Source organism: Ambystoma mexicanum, chromosome 1p, assembly GCF_040938575.1.
Source record: "Ambystoma mexicanum isolate Mex_15411 chromosome 1p, UKY_AmexF1_1, whole genome shotgun sequence".
Lineage (NCBI taxonomy): Eukaryota > Metazoa > Chordata > Amphibia > Caudata > Ambystomatidae > Ambystoma > Ambystoma mexicanum.
The window spans coordinates 13724214-13745961 of record NC_090921.1 but is presented as its reverse complement, the minus strand read 5'-3'; the positions used below and the strand labels follow the sequence as shown (position 1 = coordinate 13745961).

At 48.0% G+C, this 21748-nt stretch overlaps 18 non-coding genes across 18 annotated transcripts; all 18 read right to left on the bottom strand.

Annotated features, from left to right (window-relative positions):
* Window positions 1-596: 596 nt before the first annotated feature.
* On the bottom strand, window positions 597-678 carry TRNAL-UAG (transfer RNA leucine (anticodon UAG)). Its single transcript has one exon. It is a non-coding gene; the product is annotated as a tRNA-Leu (tRNA).
* A 1144-nt stretch (window positions 679-1822) lies between these two features.
* TRNAL-UAG (transfer RNA leucine (anticodon UAG)) lies at window positions 1823-1904 on the bottom strand. Its single transcript has one exon. It is a non-coding gene; the product is annotated as a tRNA-Leu (tRNA).
* A 1144-nt stretch (window positions 1905-3048) lies between these two features.
* Window positions 3049-3130, bottom strand: TRNAL-UAG (transfer RNA leucine (anticodon UAG)). The gene has a single exon. It is a non-coding gene; the product is annotated as a tRNA-Leu (tRNA).
* A 1144-nt stretch (window positions 3131-4274) lies between these two features.
* Window positions 4275-4356, bottom strand: TRNAL-UAG (transfer RNA leucine (anticodon UAG)). The gene has a single exon. It is a non-coding gene; the product is annotated as a tRNA-Leu (tRNA).
* Window positions 4357-5500: 1144 nt separating this feature from the next.
* On the bottom strand, window positions 5501-5582 carry TRNAL-UAG (transfer RNA leucine (anticodon UAG)). Its single transcript has one exon. It is a non-coding gene; the product is annotated as a tRNA-Leu (tRNA).
* Window positions 5583-6726: 1144 nt separating this feature from the next.
* TRNAL-UAG (transfer RNA leucine (anticodon UAG)) lies at window positions 6727-6808 on the bottom strand. The gene has a single exon. It is a non-coding gene; the product is annotated as a tRNA-Leu (tRNA).
* Window positions 6809-7952: 1144 nt separating this feature from the next.
* Window positions 7953-8034, bottom strand: TRNAL-UAG (transfer RNA leucine (anticodon UAG)). The gene has a single exon. It is a non-coding gene; the product is annotated as a tRNA-Leu (tRNA).
* A 1144-nt stretch (window positions 8035-9178) lies between these two features.
* TRNAL-UAG (transfer RNA leucine (anticodon UAG)) lies at window positions 9179-9260 on the bottom strand. The gene has a single exon. It is a non-coding gene; the product is annotated as a tRNA-Leu (tRNA).
* Window positions 9261-10404: 1144 nt separating this feature from the next.
* TRNAL-UAG (transfer RNA leucine (anticodon UAG)) lies at window positions 10405-10486 on the bottom strand. The gene has a single exon. It is a non-coding gene; the product is annotated as a tRNA-Leu (tRNA).
* Window positions 10487-11630: 1144 nt separating this feature from the next.
* TRNAL-UAG (transfer RNA leucine (anticodon UAG)) lies at window positions 11631-11712 on the bottom strand. The gene has a single exon. It is a non-coding gene; the product is annotated as a tRNA-Leu (tRNA).
* Window positions 11713-12856: 1144 nt separating this feature from the next.
* On the bottom strand, window positions 12857-12938 carry TRNAL-UAG (transfer RNA leucine (anticodon UAG)). Its single transcript has one exon. It is a non-coding gene; the product is annotated as a tRNA-Leu (tRNA).
* A 1144-nt stretch (window positions 12939-14082) lies between these two features.
* TRNAL-UAG (transfer RNA leucine (anticodon UAG)) lies at window positions 14083-14164 on the bottom strand. The gene has a single exon. It is a non-coding gene; the product is annotated as a tRNA-Leu (tRNA).
* Window positions 14165-15308: 1144 nt separating this feature from the next.
* TRNAL-UAG (transfer RNA leucine (anticodon UAG)) lies at window positions 15309-15390 on the bottom strand. Its single transcript has one exon. It is a non-coding gene; the product is annotated as a tRNA-Leu (tRNA).
* A 1144-nt stretch (window positions 15391-16534) lies between these two features.
* Window positions 16535-16616, bottom strand: TRNAL-UAG (transfer RNA leucine (anticodon UAG)). The gene has a single exon. It is a non-coding gene; the product is annotated as a tRNA-Leu (tRNA).
* A 1144-nt stretch (window positions 16617-17760) lies between these two features.
* Window positions 17761-17842, bottom strand: TRNAL-UAG (transfer RNA leucine (anticodon UAG)). Its single transcript has one exon. It is a non-coding gene; the product is annotated as a tRNA-Leu (tRNA).
* A 1144-nt stretch (window positions 17843-18986) lies between these two features.
* On the bottom strand, window positions 18987-19068 carry TRNAL-UAG (transfer RNA leucine (anticodon UAG)). Its single transcript has one exon. It is a non-coding gene; the product is annotated as a tRNA-Leu (tRNA).
* A 1144-nt stretch (window positions 19069-20212) lies between these two features.
* On the bottom strand, window positions 20213-20294 carry TRNAL-UAG (transfer RNA leucine (anticodon UAG)). The gene has a single exon. It is a non-coding gene; the product is annotated as a tRNA-Leu (tRNA).
* Window positions 20295-21438: 1144 nt separating this feature from the next.
* Window positions 21439-21520, bottom strand: TRNAL-UAG (transfer RNA leucine (anticodon UAG)). The gene has a single exon. It is a non-coding gene; the product is annotated as a tRNA-Leu (tRNA).
* Between the last annotated feature and the right edge of the window lie 228 nt (window positions 21521-21748).

Sequence of the window (21748 nt, the reverse complement as noted above, 5' to 3'; positions counted from 1 at the left end):
CAACCCCAGCCGTAACGCAAATCTTAGCTTTGTCTCATTCGACCCCTAACTCGACCCAAGGAGCTACTGCAAACTCTTAGCCTAACACTAGCCCTAAATGAAAGACGCCTATTGTCCTCACATGTGGGATTTTGTTCTCGCTGCTAGTGCATACGAAACTTGGTTCCGACGTGTCCAGGAGTGGGAGAATTACCAGCGACCTTGCAATCTCGTGCCTGGGGGTTTCTAAGCTGGGCATAGGAGCTCCACTGGATGGAGCCAAGTGTCTTGAACTGAGTTTTTGTGATGCAGCAGGAAAAGGCGCTGCAAAAAGGAGCAACTACCAAGGCAAAGAGATGTGCATTCATTAGGGCATCGTGTCGGCAGATTTGTGGCCCTGCCCTGAACGTGTTTATTGACAGGATCGTGAACGCATGTCCGTTTTCAGTGAACAGTGATTTATGCTTTACCCTTTTTTGGTGAAAACGCACACGAGTCAGATGTGTGCTTTCAGTCTGGGTGTTCAGAAAAGCAAGAATTCATAAACACATGCCATTCCCTGGCTCCCAATTGTCCTGTCTGTACACGTGGCATGAAGATAAAAAAGAAACAGCTATTGGCAGCGGTGGGATTCGAACCCACGCCTCCAAAGAGACTGGAGCCTAAATCCAGCGCCTTAGACCGCTCGGCCACGCTACCCTGCTGGTACTGAAACGAGAGCCTCTGAGACCTGTATTTTTTTAGGGATTGGCTGGTTTGGCCATTAATTCAAAATCAAAGCAAAGCATGAACTTGGATTGAATTCTAGCACTGGCTGTGCAAAGCCCGAACTGAACAATAAAGCACACTTGTCAGCCTGAAATTGAAATGTCACCTTTCGGGAGTGCTCTGTTCGACAGCAGTCTGGTAGCCTAGTGGTCAATGTCAGCACCCCTCCATCCAGCAGTCCTGAGTTCAATTCCCGGTGAGGGAGGTCAGATCTTTTCTAGGTTTTTTTTGGTTCTAAAAATGTTTGGGAAGCGAAGGTTCAGGAACATTGCCGGTAGGGAGAGTAAGCTCTTTAAAGGCATGCAATGAGATGTGTTTTTCTTTATTTCTGCATATTTCTGTAGCTAGCTGCATTCTTTCAGTCAACATCCCGCCCCATTTAGTGCTCACGTTTTTAAAGAAGTCCACCATTAGCCCGCAGTGTAAGCCTACCCGGGGCCTCCGCCGATGGTCCATGGTGTGTGGGATCCTTACTGGACCAACCCCAGCCGTAACGCAAATCTTAGCTTTGTCTCATTCGACCCCTAACTCGACCCAAGGAGCTACTGCAAACTCTTAGCCTAACACTAGCCCTAAATGAAAGACGCCTATTGTCCTCACATGTGGGATTTTGTTCTCGCTGCTAGTGCATACGAAACTTGGTTCCGACGTGTCCAGGAGTGGGAGAATTACCAGGGACCTTGCAATCTCGTGCCTGGGGGTTTCTAAGCTGGGCATAGGAGCTCCACTGGATGGAGCCAAGTGTCTTGAACTGAGTTTTTGTGATGCAGCAGGAAAAGGCGCTGCAAAAAGGAGCAACTACCAAGGCAAAGAGATGTGCATTCATTAGGGCATCGTGTCGGCAGATTTGTGGCCCTGCCAAGCACGTGTTTATTGACAGGATCGTGAACGCATGTCCGTTTTCAGTGAACAGTGATTTATGCTTTACCCTTTTTTGGTGAAAACGCACACGAGTCAGATGTGTGCTTTCAGTCTGGGTGTTCAGAAAAGCAAGAATTCATAAACACATGCCATTCCCTGGCTCCCAATTGTCCTGTCTGTACACGTGGCATGAAGATAAAAAAGAAACAGCTATTGGCAGCGGTGGGATTCGAACCCACGCCTCCAAAGAGACTGGAGCCTAAATCCAGCGCCTTAGACCGCTCGTCCACGCTACCCTGCTGGTACTGAAACGAGAGCCTCTGAGACCTGTATTTTTTTAGGGATTGGCTGGTTTGGCCATTAATTCAAAATCAAAGCAAAGCATGAACTTGGATTGAATTCTAGCACTGGCTCTGCAAAGCCCGAACTGAACAATAAAGCACACTTGTCAGCCTGAAATTGAAATGTCACCTTTCGGGAGTGCTCTGTTCAACAGCAGTCTGGTAGCCTAGTGGTCAATGTCAGCACCCCTCCATCCAGCAGTCTTGAGTTCAATTCCCGGTGAGGGAGGTCAGATCTTTTCTAGGTTTTTTTTGGTTCTAAAAATGTTTGGGAAGCGAAGGTTCAGGAACATTGCCGGTAGGGAGAGTAAGCTCTTTAAAGGCATGCAATGAGATGTGTTTTTCTTTATTTCTGCATATTTCTGTAGCTAGCTGCATTCTTTCAGTCAACATCCCGCCCCATTTAGTGCTCACGTTTTTAAAGAAGTCCACCATTAGCCCGCAGTGTAAGCCTACCCGGGGCCTCCGCCGATGGTCCATGGTGTGTGGGATCCTTACTGGACCAACCCCAGCCGTAACGCAAATCTTAGCTTTGTCTCATTCGACCCCTAACTCGACCCAAGGAGCTACTGCAAACTCTTCGCCTAACACTAGCCCTAAATGAAAGACGCCTATTGTCCTCACATGTGGGATTTTGTTCTCGCTGCTAGTGCATACGAAACTTGGTTCCGACGTGTCCAGGAGTGGGAGAATTACCAGGGACCTTGCAATCTCGTGCCTGGGGGTTTCTAAGCTGGGCATAGGAGCTCCACTGGATGGAGCCAAGTGTCTTGAACTGAGTTTTTGTGATGCAGCAGGAAAAGGCGCTGCAAAAAGGAGCAACTACCAAGGCAAAGAGATGTGCATTCATTAGGGCATCGTGTCGGCAGATTTGTGGCCCTGCCAAGCACGTGTTTATTGACAGGATCGTGAACGCATGTCCGTTTTCAGTGAACAGTGATTTATGCTTTACCCTTTTTTGGTGAAAACGCACACGAGTCAGATGTGTGCTTTCAGTCTGGGTGTTCAGAAAAGCAAGAATTCATAAACACATGCCATTCCCTGGCTCCCAATTGTCCTGTCTGTACACGTGGCATGAAGATAAAAAAGAAACAGCTATTGGCAGCGGTGGGATTCGAACCCACGCCTCCAAAGAGACTGGAGCCTAAATCCAGCGCCTTAGACCGCTCGGCCACGCTACCCTGCTGGTACTGAAACGAGAGCCTCTGAGACCTGTATTTTTTTAGGGATTGGCTGGTTTGGCCATTAATTCAAAATCAAAGCAAAGCATGAACTTGGATTGAATTCTAGCACTGGCTGTGCAAAGCCCGAACTGAACAATAAAGCACACTTGTCAGCCTGAAATTGAAATGTCACCTTTCGGGAGTGCTCTGTTCAACAGCAGTCTGGTAGCCTAGTGGTCAATGTCAGCACCCCTCCATCCAGCAGTCTTGAGTTCAATTCCCGGTGAGGGAGGTCAGATCTTTTCTAGGTTTTTTTTGGTTCTAAAAATGTTTGGGAAGCGAAGGTTCAGGAACATTGCCGGTAGGGAGAGTAAGCTCTTTAAAGGCATGCAATGAGATGTGTTTTTCTTTATTTCTGCATATTTCTGTAGCTAGCTGCATTCTTTCAGTCAACATCCCGCCCCATTTAGTGCTCACGTTTTTAAAGAAGTCCACCATTAGCCCGCAGTGTAAGCCTACCCGGGGCCTCCGCCGATGGTCCATGGTGTGTGGGATCCTTACTGGACCAACCCCAGCCGTAACGCAAATCTTAGCTTTGTCTCATTCGACCCCTAACTCGACCCAAGGAGCTACTGCAAACTCTTAGCCTAACACTAGCCCTAAATGAAAGACGCCTATTGTCCTCACATGTGGGATTTTGTTCTCGCTGCTAGTGCATACGAAACTTGGTTCCGACGTGTCCAGGAGTGGGAGAATTACCAGGGACCTTGCAATCTCGTGCCTGGGGGTTTCTAAGCTGGGCATAGGAGCTCCACTGGATGGAGCCAAGTGTCTTGAACTGAGTTTTTGTGATGCAGCAGGAAAAGGCGCTGCAAAAAGGAGCAACTACCAAGGCAAAGAGATGTGCATTCATTAGGGCATCGTGTCGGCAGATTTGTGGCCCTGCCAAGCACGTGTTTATTGACAGGATCGTGAACGCATGTCCGTTTTCAGTGAACAGTGATTTATGCTTTACCCTTTTTTGGTGAAAACGCACACGAGTCAGATGTGTGCTTTCAGTCTGGGTGTTCAGAAAAGCAAGAATTCATAAACACATGCCATTCCCTGGCTCCCAATTGTCCTGTCTGTACACGTGGCATGAAGATAAAAAAGAAACAGCTATTGGCAGCGGTGGGATTCGAACCCACGCCTCCAAAGAGACTGGAGCCTAAATCCAGCGCCTTAGACCGCTCGGCCACGCTACCCTGCTGGTACTGAAACGAGGGCCTCTGAGACCTGTATTTTTTTAGGGATTGGCTGGTTTGGCCATTAATTCAAAATCAAAGCAAAGCATGAACTTGGATTGAATTCTAGCACTGGCTGTGCAAAGCCCGAACTGAACAATAAAGCACACTTGTCAGCCTGAAATTGAAATGTCACCTTTCGGGAGTGCTCTGTTCAACAGCAGTCTGGTAGCCTAGTGGTCAATGTCAGCACCCCTCCATCCAGCAGTCTTGAGTTCAATTCCCGGTGAGGGAGGTCAGATCTTTTCTAGGTTTTTTTTGGTTCTAAAAATGTTTGGGAAGCGAAGGTTCAGGAACATTGCCGGTAGGGAGAGTAAGCTCTTTAAAGGCATGCAATGAGATGTGTTTTTCTTTATTTCTGCATATTTCTGTAGCTAGCTGCATTCTTTCAGTCAACATCCCGCCCCATTTAGTGCTCACGTTTTTAAAGAAGTCCACCATTAGCCCGCAGTGTAAGCCTACCCGGGGCCTCCGCCGATGGTCCATGGTGTGTGGGATCCTTACTGGACCAACCCCAGCCGTAACGCAAATCTTAGCTTTGTCTCATTCGACCCCTAACTCGACCCAAGGAGCTACTGCAAACTCTTAGCCTAACACTAGCCCTAAATGAAAGACGCCTATTGTCCTCACATGTGGGATTTTGTTCTCGCTGCTAGTGCATACGAAACTTGGTTCCGACGTGTCCAGGAGTGGGAGAATTACCAGGGACCTTGCAATCTCGTGCCTGGGGGTTTCTAAGCTGGGCATAGGAGCTCCACTGGATGGAGCCAAGTGTCTTGAACTGAGTTTTTGTGATGCAGCAGGAAAAGGCGCTGCAAAAAGGAGCAACTACCAAGGCAAAGAGATGTGCATTCATTAGGGCATCGTGTCGGCAGATTTGTGGCCCTGCCCTGAACGTGTTTATTGACAGGATCGTGAACGCATGTCCGTTTTCAGTGAACAGTGATTTATGCTTTACCCTTTTTTGGTGAAAACGCACACGAGTCAGATGTGTGCTTTCAGTCTGGGTGTTCAGAAAAGCAAGAATTCATAAACACATGCCATTCCCTGGCTCCCAATTGTCCTGTCTGTACACGTGGCATGAAGATAAAAAAGAAACAGCTATTGGCAGCGGTGGGATTCGAACCCACGCCTCCAAAGAGACTGGAGCCTAAATCCAGCGCCTTAGACCGCTCGGCCACGCTACCCTGCTGGTACTGAAACGAGAGCCTCTGAGACCTGTATTTTTTTAGGGATTGGCTGGTTTGGCCATTAATTCAAAATCAAAGCAAAGCATGAACTTGGATTGAATTCTAGCACTGGCTGTGCAAAGCCCGAACTGAACAATAAAGCACACTTGTCAGCCTGAAATTGAAATGTCACCTTTCGGGAGTGCTCTGTTCGACAGCAGTCTGGTAGCCTAGTGGTCAATGTCAGCACCCCTCCATCCAGCAGTCCTGAGTTCAATTCCCGGTGAGGGAGGTCAGATCTTTTCTAGGTTTTTTTTGGTTCTAAAAATGTTTGGGAAGCGAAGGTTCAGGAACATTGCCGGTAGGGAGAGTAAGCTCTTTAAAGGCATGCAATGAGATGTGTTTTTCTTTATTTCTGCATATTTCTGTAGCTAGCTGCATTCTTTCAGTCAACATCCCGCCCCATTTAGTGCTCACGTTTTTAAAGAAGTCCACCATTAGCCCGCAGTGTAAGCCTACCCGGGGCCTCCGCCGATGGTCCATGGTGTGTGGGATCCTTACTGGACCAACCCCAGCCGTAACGCAAATCTTAGCTTTGTCTCATTCGACCCCTAACTCGACCCAAGGAGCTACTGCAAACTCTTAGCCTAACACTAGCCCTAAATGAAAGACGCCTATTGTCCTCACATGTGGGATTTTGTTCTCGCTGCTAGTGCATACGAAACTTGGTTCCGACGTGTCCAGGAGTGGGAGAATTACCAGGGACCTTGCAATCTCGTGCCTGGGGGTTTCTAAGCTGGGCATAGGAGCTCCACTGGATGGAGCCAAGTGTCTTGAACTGAGTTTTTGTGATGCAGCAGGAAAAGGCGCTGCAAAAAGGAGCAACTACCAAGGCAAAGAGATGTGCATTCATTAGGGCATCGTGTCGGCAGATTTGTGGCCCTGCCAAGCACGTGTTTATTGACAGGATCGTGAACGCATGTCCGTTTTCAGTGAACAGTGATTTATGCTTTACCCTTTTTTGGTGAAAACGCACACGAGTCAGATGTGTGCTTTCAGTCTGGGTGTTCAGAAAAGCAAGAATTCATAAACACATGCCATTCCCTGGCTCCCAATTGTCCTGTCTGTACACGTGGCATGAAGATAAAAAAGAAACAGCTATTGGCAGCGGTGGGATTCGAACCCACGCCTCCAAAGAGACTGGAGCCTAAATCCAGCGCCTTAGACCGCTCGGCCACGCTACCCTGCTGGTACTGAAACGAGAGCCTCTGAGACCTGTATTTTTTTAGGGATTGGCTGGTTTGGCCATTAATTCAAAATCAAAGCAAAGCATGAACTTGGATTGAATTCTAGCACTGGCTGTGCAAAGCCCGAACTGAACAATAAAGCACACTTGTCAGCCTGAAATTGAAATGTCACCTTTCGGGAGTGCTCTGTTCAACAGCAGTCTGGTAGCCTAGTGGTCAATGTCAGCACCCCTCCATCCAGCAGTCTTGAGTTCAATTCCCGGTGAGGGAGGTCAGATCTTTTCTAGGTTTTTTTTGGTTCTAAAAATGTTTGGGAAGCGAAGGTTCAGGAACATTGCCGGTAGGGAGAGTAAGCTCTTTAAAGGCATGCAATGAGATGTGTTTTTCTTTATTTCTGCATATTTCTGTAGCTAGCTGCATTCTTTCAGTCAACATCCCGCCCCATTTAGTGCTCACGTTTTTAAAGAAGTCCACCATTAGCCCGCAGTGTAAGCCTACCCGGGGCCTCCGCCGATGGTCCATGGTGTGTGGGATCCTTACTGGACCAACCCCAGCCGTAACGCAAATCTTAGCTTTGTCTCATTCGACCCCTAACTCGACCCAAGGAGCTACTGCAAACTCTTAGCCTAACACTAGCCCTAAATGAAAGACGCCTATTGTCCTCACATGTGGGATTTTGTTCTCGCTGCTAGTGCATACGAAACTTGGTTCCGACGTGTCCAGGAGTGGGAGAATTACCAGGGACCTTGCAATCTCGTGCCTGGGGGTTTCTAAGCTGGGCATAGGAGCTCCACTGGATGGAGCCAAGTGTCTTGAACTGAGTTTTTGTGATGCAGCAGGAAAAGGCGCTGCAAAAAGGAGCAACTACCAAGGCAAAGAGATGTGCATTCATTAGGGCATCGTGTCGGCAGATTTGTGGCCCTGCCAAGCACGTGTTTATTGACAGGATCGTGAACGCATGTCCGTTTTCAGTGAACAGTGATTTATGCTTTACCCTTTTTTGGTGAAAACGCACACGAGTCAGATGTGTGCTTTCAGTCTGGGTGTTCAGAAAAGCAAGAATTCATAAACACATGCCATTCCCTGGCTCCCAATTGTCCTGTCTGTACACGTGGCATGAAGATAAAAAAGAAACAGCTATTGGCAGCGGTGGGATTCGAACCCACGCCTCCAAAGAGACTGGAGCCTAAATCCAGCGCCTTAGACCGCTCGGCCACGCTACCCTGCTGGTACTGAAACGAGAGCCTCTGAGACCTGTATTTTTTTAGGGATTGGCTGGTTTGGCCATTAATTCAAAATCAAAGCAAAGCATGAACTTGGATTGAATTCTAGCACTGGCTGTGCAAAGCCCGAACTGAACAATAAAGCACACTTGTCAGCCTGAAATTGAAATGTCACCTTTCGGGAGTGCTCTGTTCAACAGCAGTCTGGTAGCCTAGTGGTCAATGTCAGCACCCCTCCATCCAGCAGTCTTGAGTTCAATTCCCGGTGAGGGAGGTCAGATCTTTTCTAGGTTTTTTTTGGTTCTAAAAATGTTTGGGAAGCGAAGGTTCAGGAACATTGCCGGTAGGGAGAGTAAGCTCTTTAAAGGCATGCAATGAGATGTGTTTTTCTTTATTTCTGCATATTTCTGTAGCTAGCTGCATTCTTTCAGTCAACATCCCGCCCCATTTAGTGCTCACGTTTTTAAAGAAGTCCACCATTAGCCCGCAGTGTAAGCCTACCCGGGGCCTCCGCCGATGGTCCATGGTGTGTGGGATCCTTACTGGACCAACCCCAGCCGTAACGCAAATCTTAGCTTTGTCTCATTCGACCCCTAACTCGACCCAAGGAGCTACTGCAAACTCTTAGCCTAACACTAGCCCTAAATGAAAGACGCCTATTGTCCTCACATGTGGGATTTTGTTCTCGCTGCTAGTGCATACGAAACTTGGTTCCGACGTGTCCAGGAGTGGGAGAATTACCAGGGACCTTGCAATCTCGTGCCTGGGGGTTTCTAAGCTGGGCATAGGAGCTCCACTGGATGGAGCCAAGTGTCTTGAACTGAGTTTTTGTGATGCAGCAGGAAAAGGCGCTGCAAAAAGGAGCAACTACCAAGGCAAAGAGATGTGCATTCATTAGGGCATCGTGTCGGCAGATTTGTGGCCCTGCCAAGCACGTGTTTATTGACAGGATCGTGAACGCATGTCCGTTTTCAGTGAACAGTGATTTATGCTTTACCCTTTTTTGGTGAAAACGCACACGAGTCAGATGTGTGCTTTCAGTCTGGGTGTTCAGAAAAGCAAGAATTCATAAACACATGCCATTCCCTGGCTCCCAATTGTCCTGTCTGTACACGTGGCATGAAGATAAAAAAGAAACAGCTATTGGCAGCGGTGGGATTCGAACCCACGCCTCCAAAGAGACTGGAGCCTAAATCCAGCGCCTTAGACCGCTCGGCCACGCTACCCTGCTGGTACTGAAACGAGAGCCTCTGAGACCTGTATTTTTTTAGGGATTGGCTGGTTTGGCCATTAATTCAAAATCAAAGCAAAGCATGAACTTGGATTGAATTCTAGCACTGGCTGTGCAAAGCCCGAACTGAACAATAAAGCACACTTGTCAGCCTGAAATTGAAATGTCACCTTTCGGGAGTGCTCTGTTCGACAGCAGTCTGGTAGCCTAGTGGTCAATGTCAGCACCCCTCCATCCAGCAGTCTTGAGTTCAATTCCCGGTGAGGGAGGTCAGATCTTTTCTAGGTTTTTTTTGGTTCTAAAAATGTTTGGGAAGCGAAGGTTCAGGAACATTGCCGGTAGGGAGAGTAAGCTCTTTAAAGGCATGCAATGAGATGTGTTTTTCTTTATTTCTGCATATTTCTGTAGCTAGCTGCATTCTTTCAGTCAACATCCCGCCCCATTTAGTGCTCACGTTTTTAAAGAAGTCCACCATTAGCCCGCAGTGTAAGCCTACCCGGGGCCTCCGCCGATGGTCCATGGTGTGTGGGATCCTTACTGGACCAACCCCAGCCGTAACGCAAATCTTAGCTTTGTCTCATTCGACCCCTAACTCGACCCAAGGAGCTACTGCAAACTCTTAGCCTAACACTAGCCCTAAATGAAAGACGCCTATTGTCCTCACATGTGGGATTTTGTTCTCGCTGCTAGTGCATACGAAACTTGGTTCCGACGTGTCCAGGAGTGGGAGAATTACCAGGGACCTTGCAATCTCGTGCCTGGGGGTTTCTAAGCTGGGCATAGGAGCTCCACTGGATGGAGCCAAGTGTCTTGAACTGAGTTTTTGTGATGCAGCAGGAAAAGGCGCTGCAAAAAGGAGCAACTACCAAGGCAAAGAGATGTGCATTCATTAGGGCATCGTGTCGGCAGATTTGTGGCCCTGCCAAGCACGTGTTTATTGACAGGATCGTGAACGCATGTCCGTTTTCAGTGAACAGTGATTTATGCTTTACCCTTTTTTGGTGAAAACGCACACGAGTCAGATGTGTGCTTTCAGTCTGGGTGTTCAGAAAAGCAAGAATTCATAAACACATGCCATTCCCTGGCTCCCAATTGTCCTGTCTGTACACGTGGCATGAAGATAAAAAAGAAACAGCTATTGGCAGCGGTGGGATTCGAACCCACGCCTCCAAAGAGACTGGAGCCTAAATCCAGCGCCTTAGACCGCTCGGCCACGCTACCCTGCTGGTACTGAAACGAGAGCCTCTGAGACCTGTATTTTTTTAGGGATTGGCTGGTTTGGCCATTAATTCAAAATCAAAGCAAAGCATGAACTTGGATTGAATTCTAGCACTGGCTGTGCAAAGCCCGAACTGAACAATAAAGCACACTTGTCAGCCTGAAATTGAAATGTCACCTTTCGGGAGTGCTCTGTTCGACAGCAGTCTGGTAGCCTAGTGGTCAATGTCAGCACCCCTCCATCCAGCAGTCCTGAGTTCAATTCCCGGTGAGGGAGGTCAGATCTTTTCTAGGTTTTTTTTGGTTCTAAAAATGTTTGGGAAGCGAAGGTTCAGGAACATTGCCGGTAGGGAGAGTAAGCTCTTTAAAGGCATGCAATGAGATGTGTTTTTCTTTATTTCTGCATATTTCTGTAGCTAGCTGCATTCTTTCAGTCAACATCCCGCCCCATTTAGTGCTCACGTTTTTAAAGAAGTCCACCATTAGCCCGCAGTGTAAGCCTACCCGGGGCCTCCGCCGATGGTCCATGGTGTGTGGGATCCTTACTGGACCAACCCCAGCCGTAACGCAAATCTTAGCTTTGTCTCATTCGACCCCTAACTCGACCCAAGGAGCTACTGCAAACTCTTAGCCTAACACTAGCCCTAAATGAAAGACGCCTATTGTCCTCACATGTGGGATTTTGTTCTCGCTGCTAGTGCATACGAAACTTGGTTCCGACGTGTCCAGGAGTGGGAGAATTACCAGGGACCTTGCAATCTCGTGCCTGGGGGTTTCTAAGCTGGGCATAGGAGCTCCACTGGATGGAGCCAAGTGTCTTGAACTGAGTTTTTGTGATGCAGCAGGAAAAGGCGCTGCAAAAAGGAGCAACTACCAAGGCAAAGAGATGTGCATTCATTAGGGCATCGTGTCGGCAGATTTGTGGCCCTGCCAAGCACGTGTTTATTGACAGGATCGTGAACGCATGTCCGTTTTCAGTGAACAGTGATTTATGCTTTACCCTTTTTTGGTGAAAACGCACACGAGTCAGATGTGTGCTTTCAGTCTGGGTGTTCAGAAAAGCAAGAATTCATAAACACATGCCATTCCCTGGCTCCCAATTGTCCTGTCTGTACACGTGGCATGAAGATAAAAAAGAAACAGCTATTGGCAGCGGTGGGATTCGAACCCACGCCTCCAAAGAGACTGGAGCCTAAATCCAGCGCCTTAGACCGCTCGTCCACGCTACCCTGCTGGTACTGAAACGAGAGCCTCTGAGACCTGTATTTTTTTAGGGATTGGCTGGTTTGGCCATTAATTCAAAATCAAAGCAAAGCATGAACTTGGATTGAATTCTAGCACTGGCTCTGCAAAGCCCGAACTGAACAATAAAGCACACTTGTCAGCCTGAAATTGAAATGTCACCTTTCGGGAGTGCTCTGTTCAACAGCAGTCTGGTAGCCTAGTGGTCAATGTCAGCACCCCTCCATCCAGCAGTCTTGAGTTCAATTCCCGGTGAGGGAGGTCAGATCTTTTCTAGGTTTTTTTTGGTTCTAAAAATGTTTGGGAAGCGAAGGTTCAGGAACATTGCCGGTAGGGAGAGTAAGCTCTTTAAAGGCATGCAATGAGATGTGTTTTTCTTTATTTCTGCATATTTCTGTAGCTAGCTGCATTCTTTCAGTCAACATCCCGCCCCATTTAGTGCTCACGTTTTTAAAGAAGTCCACCATTAGCCCGCAGTGTAAGCCTACCCGGGGCCTCCGCCGATGGTCCATGGTGTGTGGGATCCTTACTGGACCAACCCCAGCCGTAACGCAAATCTTAGCTTTGTCTCATTCGACCCCTAACTCGACCCAAGGAGCTACTGCAAACTCTTAGCCTAACACTAGCCCTAAATGAAAGACGCCTATTGTCCTCACATGTGGGATTTTGTTCTCGCTGCTAGTGCATACGAAACTTGGTTCCGACGTGTCCAGGAGTGGGAGAATTACCAGGGACCTTGCAATCTCGTGCCTGGGGGTTTCTAAGCTGGGCATAGGAGCTCCACTGGATGGAGCCAAGTGTCTTGAACTGAGTTTTTGTGATGCAGCAGGAAAAGGCGCTGCAAAAAGGAGCAACTACCAAGGCAAAGAGATGTGCATTCATTAGGGCATCGTGTCGGCAGATTTGTGGCCCTGCCAAGCACGTGTTTATTGACAGGATCGTGAACGCATGTCCGTTTTCAGTGAACAGTGATTTATGCTTTACCCTTTTTTGGTGAAAACGCACACGAGTCAGATGTGTGCTTTCAGTCTGGGTGTTCAGAAAAGCAAGAATTCATAAACACATGCCATTCCCTGGCTCCCAATTGTCCTGTCTGTACACGTGGCATGAAGATAAAAAAGAAACAGCTATTGGCAGCGGTGGGATTCGAACCCACGCCTCCAAAGAGACTGGAGCCTAAATCCAGCGCCTTAGACCGCTCGGCCACGCTACCCTGCTGGTACTGAAACGAGAGCCTCTGAGACCTGTATTTTTTTAGGGATTGGCTGGTTTGGCCATTAATTCAAAATCAAAGCAAAGCATGAACTTGGATTGAATTCTAGCACTGGCTGTGCAAAGCCCGAACTGAACAATAAAGCACACTTGTCAGCCTGAAATTGAAATGTCACCTTTCGGGAGTGCTCTGTTCAACAGCAGTCTGGTAGCCTAGTGGTCAATGTCAGCACCCCTCCATCCAGCAGTCTTGAGTTCAATTCCCGGTGAGGGAGGTCAGATCTTTTCTAGGTTTTTTTTGGTTCTAAAAATGTTTGGGAAGCGAAGGTTCAGGAACATTGCCGGTAGGGAGAGTAAGCTCTTTAAAGGCATGCAATGAGATGTGTTTTTCTTTATTTCTGCATATTTCTGTAGCTAGCTGCATTCTTTCAGTCAACATCCCGCCCCATTTAGTGCTCACGTTTTTAAAGAAGTCCACCATTAGCCCGCAGTGTAAGCCTACCCGGGGCCTCCGCCGATGGTCCATGGTGTGTGGGATCCTTACTGGACCAACCCCAGCCGTAACGCAAATCTTAGCTTTGTCTCATTCGACCCCTAACTCGACCCAAGGAGCTACTGCAAACTCTTAGCCTAACACTAGCCCTAAATGAAAGACGCCTATTGTCCTCACATGTGGGATTTTGTTCTCGCTGCTAGTGCATACGAAACTTGGTTCCGACGTGTCCAGGAGTGGGAGAATTACCAGGGACCTTGCAATCTCGTGCCTGGGGGTTTCTAAGCTGGGCATAGGAGCTCCACTGGATGGAGCCAAGTGTCTTGAACTGAGTTTTTGTGATGCAGCAGGAAAAGGCGCTGCAAAAAGGAGCAACTACCAAGGCAAAGAGATGTGCATTCATTAGGGCATCGTGTCGGCAGATTTGTGGCCCTGCCCTGAACGTGTTTATTGACAGGATCGTGAACGCATGTCCGTTTTCAGTGAACAGTGATTTATGCTTTACCCTTTTTTGGTGAAAACGCACACGAGTCAGATGTGTGCTTTCAGTCTGGGTGTTCAGAAAAGCAAGAATTCATAAACACATGCCATTCCCTGGCTCCCAATTGTCCTGTCTGTACACGTGGCATGAAGATAAAAAAGAAACAGCTATTGGCAGCGGTGGGATTCGAACCCACGCCTCCAAAGAGACTGGAGCCTAAATCCAGCGCCTTAGACCGCTCGGCCACGCTACCCTGCTGGTACTGAAACGAGAGCCTCTGAGACCTGTATTTTTTTAGGGATTGGCTGGTTTGGCCATTAATTCAAAATCAAAGCAAAGCATGAACTTGGATTGAATTCTAGCACTGGCTGTGCAAAGCCCGAACTGAACAATAAAGCACACTTGTCAGCCTGAAATTGAAATGTCACCTTTCGGGAGTGCTCTGTTCGACAGCAGTCTGGTAGCCTAGTGGTCAATGTCAGCACCCCTCCATCCAGCAGTCCTGAGTTCAATTCCCGGTGAGGGAGGTCAGATCTTTTCTAGGTTTTTTTTGGTTCTAAAAATGTTTGGGAAGCGAAGGTTCAGGAACATTGCCGGTAGGGAGAGTAAGCTCTTTAAAGGCATGCAATGAGATGTGTTTTTCTTTATTTCTGCATATTTCTGTAGCTAGCTGCATTCTTTCAGTCAACATCCCGCCCCATTTAGTGCTCACGTTTTTAAAGAAGTCCACCATTAGCCCGCAGTGTAAGCCTACCCGGGGCCTCCGCCGATGGTCCATGGTGTGTGGGATCCTTACTGGACCAACCCCAGCCGTAACGCAAATCTTAGCTTTGTCTCATTCGACCCCTAACTCGACCCAAGGAGCTACTGCAAACTCTTAGCCTAACACTAGCCCTAAATGAAAGACGCCTATTGTCCTCACATGTGGGATTTTGTTCTCGCTGCTAGTGCATACGAAACTTGGTTCCGACGTGTCCAGGAGTGGGAGAATTACCAGGGACCTTGCAATCTCGTGCCTGGGGGTTTCTAAGCTGGGCATAGGAGCTCCACTGGATGGAGCCAAGTGTCTTGAACTGAGTTTTTGTGATGCAGCAGGAAAAGGCGCTGCAAAAAGGAGCAACTACCAAGGCAAAGAGATGTGCATTCATTAGGGCATCGTGTCGGCAGATTTGTGGCCCTGCCAAGCACGTGTTTATTGACAGGATCGTGAACGCATGTCCGTTTTCAGTGAACAGTGATTTATGCTTTACCCTTTTTTGGTGAAAACGCACACGAGTCAGATGTGTGCTTTCAGTCTGGGTGTTCAGAAAAGCAAGAATTCATAAACACATGCCATTCCCTGGCTCCCAATTGTCCTGTCTGTACACGTGGCATGAAGATAAAAAAGAAACAGCTATTGGCAGCGGTGGGATTCGAACCCACGCCTCCAAAGAGACTGGAGCCTAAATCCAGCGCCTTAGACCGCTCGGCCACGCTACCCTGCTGGTACTGAAACGAGAGCCTCTGAGACCTGTATTTTTTTAGGGATTGGCTGGTTTGGCCATTAATTCAAAATCAAAGCAAAGCATGAACTTGGATTGAATTCTAGCACTGGCTGTGCAAAGCCCGAACTGAACAATAAAGCACACTTGTCAGCCTGAAATTGAAATGTCACCTTTCGGGAGTGCTCTGTTCAACAGCAGTCTGGTAGCCTAGTGGTCAATGTCAGCACCCCTCCATCCAGCAGTCTTGAGTTCAATTCCCGGTGAGGGAGGTCAGATCTTTTCTAGGTTTTTTTTGGTTCTAAAAATGTTTGGGAAGCGAAGGTTCAGGAACATTGCCGGTAGGGAGAGTAAGCTCTTTAAAGGCATGCAATGAGATGTGTTTTTCTTTATTTCTGCATATTTCTGTAGCTAGCTGCATTCTTTCAGTCAACATCCCGCCCCATTTAGTGCTCACGTTTTTAAAGAAGTCCACCATTAGCCCGCAGTGTAAGCCTACCCGGGGCCTCCGCCGATGGTCCATGGTGTGTGGGATCCTTACTGGACCAACCCCAGCCGTAACGCAAATCTTAGCTTTGTCTCATTCGACCCCTAACTCGACCCAAGGAGCTACTGCAAACTCTTAGCCTAACACTAGCCCTAAATGAAAGACGCCTATTGTCCTCACATGTGGGATTTTGTTCTCGCTGCTAGTGCATACGAAACTTGGTTCCGACGTGTCCAGGAGTGGGAGAATTACCAGGGACCTTGCAATCTCGTGCCTGGGGGTTTCTAAGCTGGGCATAGGAGCTCCACTGGATGGAGCCAAGTGTCTTGAACTGAGTTTTTGTGATGCAGCAGGAAAAGGCGCTGCAAAAAGGAGCAACTACCAAGGCAAAGAGATGTGCATTCATTAGGGCATCGTGTCGGCAGATTTGTGGCCCTGCCAAGCACGTGTTTATTGACAGGATCGTGAACGCATGTCCGTTTTCAGTGAACAGTGATTTATGCTTTACCCTTTTTTGGTGAAAACGCACACGAGTCAGATGTGTGCTTTCAGTCTGGGTGTTCAGAAAAGCAAGAATTCATAAACACATGCCATTCCCTGGCTCCCAATTGTCCTGTCTGTACACGTGGCATGAAGATAAAAAAGAAACAGCTATTGGCAGCGGTGGGATTCGAACCCACGCCTCCAAAGAGACTGGAGCCTAAATCCAGCGCCTTAGACCGCTCGGCCACGCTACCCTGCTGGTACTGAAACGAGAGCCTCTGAGACCTGTATTTTTTTAGGGATTGGCTGGTTTGGCCATTAATTCAAAATCAAAGCAAAGCATGAACTTGGATTGAATTCTAGCACTGGCTGTGCAAAGCCCGAACTGAACAATAAAGCACACTTGTCAGCCTGAAATTGAAATGTCACCTTTCGGGAGTGCTCTGTTCAACAGCAGTCTGGTAGCCTAGTGGTCAATGTCAGCACCCCTCCATCCAGCAGTCTTGAGTTCAATTCCCGGTGAGGGAGGTCAGATCTTTTCTAGGTTTTTTTTGGTTCTAAAAATGTTTGGGAAGCGAAGGTTCAGGAACATTGCCGGTAGGGAGAGTAAGCTCTTTAAAGGCATGCAATGAGATGTGTTTTTCTTTATTTCTGCATATTTCTGTAGCTAGCTGCATTCTTTCAGTCAACATCCCGCCCCATTTAGTGCTCACGTTTTTAAAGAAGTCCACCATTAGCCCGCAGTGTAAGCCTACCCGGGGCCTCCGCCGATGGTCCATGGTGTGTGGGATCCTTACTGGACCAACCCCAGCCGTAACGCAAATCTTAGCTTTGTCTCATTCGACCCCTAACTCGACCCAAGGAGCTACTGCAAACTCTTAGCCTAACACTAGCCCTAAATGAAAGACGCCTATTGTCCTCACATGTGGGATTTTGTTCTCGCTGCTAGTGCATACGAAACTTGGTTCCGACGTGTCCAGGAGTGGGAGAATTACCAGGGACCTTGCAATCTCGTGCCTGGGGGTTTCTAAGCTGGGCATAGGAGCTCCACTGGATGGAGCCAAGTGTCTTGAACTGAGTTTTTGTGATGCAGCAGGAAAAGGCGCTGCAAAAAGGAGCAACTACCAAGGCAAAGAGATGTGCATTCATTAGGGCATCGTGTCGGCAGATTTGTGGCCCTGCCCTGAACGTGTTTATTGACAGGATCGTGAACGCATGTCCGTTTTCAGTGAACAGTGATTTATGCTTTACCCTTTTTTGGTGAAAACGCACACGAGTCAGATGTGTGCTTTCAGTCTGGGTGTTCAGAAAAGCAAGAATTCATAAACACATGCCATTCCCTGGCTCCCAATTGTCCTGTCTGTACACGTGGCATGAAGATAAAAAAGAAACAGCTATTGGCAGCGGTGGGATTCGAACCCACGCCTCCAAAGAGACTGGAGCCTAAATCCAGCGCCTTAGACCGCTCGGCCACGCTACCCTGCTGGTACTGAAACGAGAGCCTCTGAGACCTGTATTTTTTTAGGGATTGGCTGGTTTGGCCATTAATTCAAAATCAAAGCAAAGCATGAACTTGGATTGAATTCTAGCACTGGCTGTGCAAAGCCCGAACTGAACAATAAAGCACACCTGTCAGCCTGAAATTGAAATGTCACCTTTCGGGAGTGCTCTGTTCAACAGCACTCTGGTAGCCTAGTGGTCAATGTCAGCACCCCTCCATCCAGCAGTCTTGAGATCAATTCCCGGTGAGGGAGGTCAGATCTTTTCTAGGTTTTTTTTGGTTCTAAAAATGTTTGGGAAGCGAAGGTTCAGGAACATTGCCGGTAGGGAGAGTAAGCTCTTTAAAGGCATGCAATGAGATGTGTTTTTCTTTATTTCTGCATATTTCTGTAGCTAGCTGCATTCTTTCAGTCAACATCCCGCCCCATTTAGTGCTCACGTTTTTAAAGAAGTCCACCATTAGCCCGCAGTGTAAGCCTACCCGGGGCCTCCGCCGATGGTCCATGGTGTGTGGGATCCTTACTGGACCAACCCCAGCCGTAACGCAAATCTTAGCTTTGTCTCATTCGACCCCTAACTCGACCCACGGAGCTACTGCAAACTCTTAGCCTAACACTAGCCCTAAATGAAAGACGCCTATTGTCCTCACATGTAGGATTTTGTTCTCGCTGCTAGTGCATACGAAACTTGGTTCCGACGTGTCCAGGAGTGGGAGAATTACCAGGGACCTTGCAATCTCGTGCCTGGGGGTTTCTAAGCTGGGCATAGGAGCTCCACTGGATGGAGCCAAGTGTCTTGAACTGAGTTTTTGTGATGCAGCAGGAAAAGGCGCTGCAAAAAGGAGCAACTACCAAGGCAAAGAGATGTGCATTCATTAGGGCATCGTGTCGGCAGATTTGTGGCCCTGCCAAGCACGTGTTTATTGACAGGATCGTGAACGCATGTCCGTTTTCAGTGAACAGTGATTTATGCTTTACCCTTTTTTGGTGAAAACGCACACGAGTCAGATGTGTGCTTTCAGTCTGGGTGTTCAGAAAAGCAAGAATTCATAAACACATGCCATTCCCTGGCTCCCAATTGTCCTGTCTGTACACGTGGCATGAAGATAAAAAAGAAACAGCTATTGGCAGCGGTGGGATTCGAACCCACGCCTCCAAAGAGACTGGAGCCTAAATCCAGCGCCTTAGACCGCTCGGCCACGCTACCCTGCTGGTACTGAAACGAGAGCCTCTGAGACCTGTATTTTTTTAGGGATTGGCTGGTTTGGCCATTGATTCAAAATCAAAGCAAAGCATGAACTTGGATTGAATTCTAGCACTGGCTCTGCAAAGCCCGAACTGAACAATAAAGCACACCTGTCAGCCTGAAATTGAAATGTCACCTTTCGGGAGTGCTCTGTTCGACAGCAGTCTGGCAGCCTAGTGGTCAATGTCAGCACCCCTCCATCCAGCAGTCTTGAGTTCAATTCCCGGTGAGGGAGGTCAGATCTTTTCTAGGTTTTTTTTGGTTCTAAAAATGTTTGGGAAGCGAAGGTTCAGGAACATTGCCGGTAGGGAGAGTAAGCTCTTTAAAGGCATGCAATGAGATGTGTTTTTCTTTATTTCTGCATATTTCTGTAGCTAGCTGCATTCTTTCAGTCAACATCCCGCCCCATTTAGTGCTCACGTTTTTAAAGAAGTCCACCATTAGCCCGCAGTGTAAGCCTACCCGGGGCCTCCGCCGATGGTCCATGGTGTGTGGGATCCTTACTGGACCAACCCCAGCCGTAACGCAAATCTTAGCTTTGTCTCATTCGACCCCTAACTCGACCCAAGGAGCTACTGCAAACTCTTAGCCTAACACTAGCCCTAAATGAAAGACGCCTATTGTCCTCACATGTGGGATTTTGTTCTCGCTGCTAGTGCATACGAAACTTGGTTCCGACGTGTCCAGGAGTGGGAGAATTACCAGGGACCTTGCAATCTCGTGCCTGGGGGTTTCTAAGCTGGGCATAGGAGCTCCACTGGATGGAGCCAAGTGTCTTGAACTGAGTTTTTGTGATGCAGCAGGAAAAGGCGCTGCAAAAAGGAGCAACTACCAAGGCAAAGAGATGTGCATTCATTAGGGCATCGTGTCGGCAGATTTGTGGCCCTGCCAAGCACGTGTTTATTGACAGGATCGTGAACGCATGTCCGTTTTCAGTGAACAGTGATTTATGCTTTACCCTTTTTTGGTGAAAACGCACACGAGTCAGATGTGTGCTTTCAGTCTGGGTGTTCAGAAAAGCAAGAATTCATAAACACATGCCATTCCCTGGCTCCCAATTGTCCTGTCTGTACACGTGGCATGAAGATAAAAAAGAAACAGCTATTGGCAGCGGTGGGATTCGAACCCACGCCTCCAAAGAGACTGGAGCCTAAATCCAGCGCCTTAGACCGCTCGGCCACGCTACCCTGCTGGTACTGAAACGAGGGCCTCTGAGACCTGTATTTTTTTAGGGATTGGCTGGTTTGGCCATTAATTCAAAATCAAAGCAAAGCATGAACTTGGATTGAATTCTAGCACTGGCTGTGCAAAGCCCGAACTGAACAATAAAGCACACTTGTCAGCCTGAAATTGAAATGTCACCTTTCGGGAGTGCTCTGTTCAACAGCAGTCTGGTAGCCTAGTGGTCAATGTCAGCACCCCTCCATCCAGCAGTCTTGAGTTCAATTCCCGGTGAGGGAGGTCAGATCTTTTCTAGGTTTTTTTTGGTTCTAAAAATGTTTGGGAAGCGAAGGTTCAGGAACATTGCCGGTAGGGAGAGTAAGCTCTTTAAAGGCATGCAATGAGATGTGTTTTTCTTTATTTCTGCATATTTCTGTAGCTAGCTGCATTCTTTCAGTCAACATCCCGCCCCATTTAGTGCTCACGTTTTTAAAGAAGTCCACCATTAGCCCGCAGTGTAAGCCTACCCGGGGCCTCCGCCGATGGTCCATGGTGTGTGGGATCCTTACTGGACCAACCCCAGCCGTAACGCAAATCTTAGCTTTGTCTCATTCGACCCCTAACTCGACCCAAGGAGCTACTGCAAACTCTTAGCCTAACACTAGCCCTAAATGAAAGACGCCTATTGTCCTCACATGTGGGATTTTGTTCTCGCTGCTAGTGCATACGAAACTTGGTTCCGACGTGTCCAGGAGTGGGAGAATTACCAGGGACCTTGCAATCTCGTGCCTGGGGGTTTCTAAGCTGGGCATAGGAGCTCCACTGGATGGAGCCAAGTGTCTTGAACTGAGTTTTTGTGATGCAGCAGGAAAAGGCGCTGCAAAAAGGAGCAACTACCAAGGCAAAGAGATGTGCATTCATTAGGGCATCGTGTCGGCAGATTTGTGGCCCTGCCCTGAACGTGTTTATTGACAGGATCGTGAACGCATGTCCGTTTTCAGTGAACAGTGATTTATGCTTTACCCTTTTTTGGTGAAAACGCACACGAGTCAGATGTGTGCTTTCAGTCTGGGTGTTCAGAAAAGCAAGAATTCATAAACACATGCCATTCCCTGGCTCCCAATTGTCCTGTCTGTACACGTGGCATGAAGATAAAAAAGAAACAGCTATTGGCAGCGGTGGGATTCGAACCCACGCCTCCAAAGAGACTGGAGCCTAAATCCAGCGCCTTAGACCGCTCGGCCACGCTACCCTGCTGGTACTGAAACGAGAGCCTCTGAGACCTGTATTTTTTTAGGGATTGGCTGGTTTGGCCATTAATTCAAAATCAAAGCAAAGCATGAACTTGGATTGAATTCTAGCACTGGCTGTGCAAAGCCCGAACTGAACAATAAAGCACACTTGTCAGCCTGAAATTGAAATGTCACCTTTCGGGAGTGCTCTGTTCGACAGCAGTCTGGTAGCCTAGTGGTCAATGTCA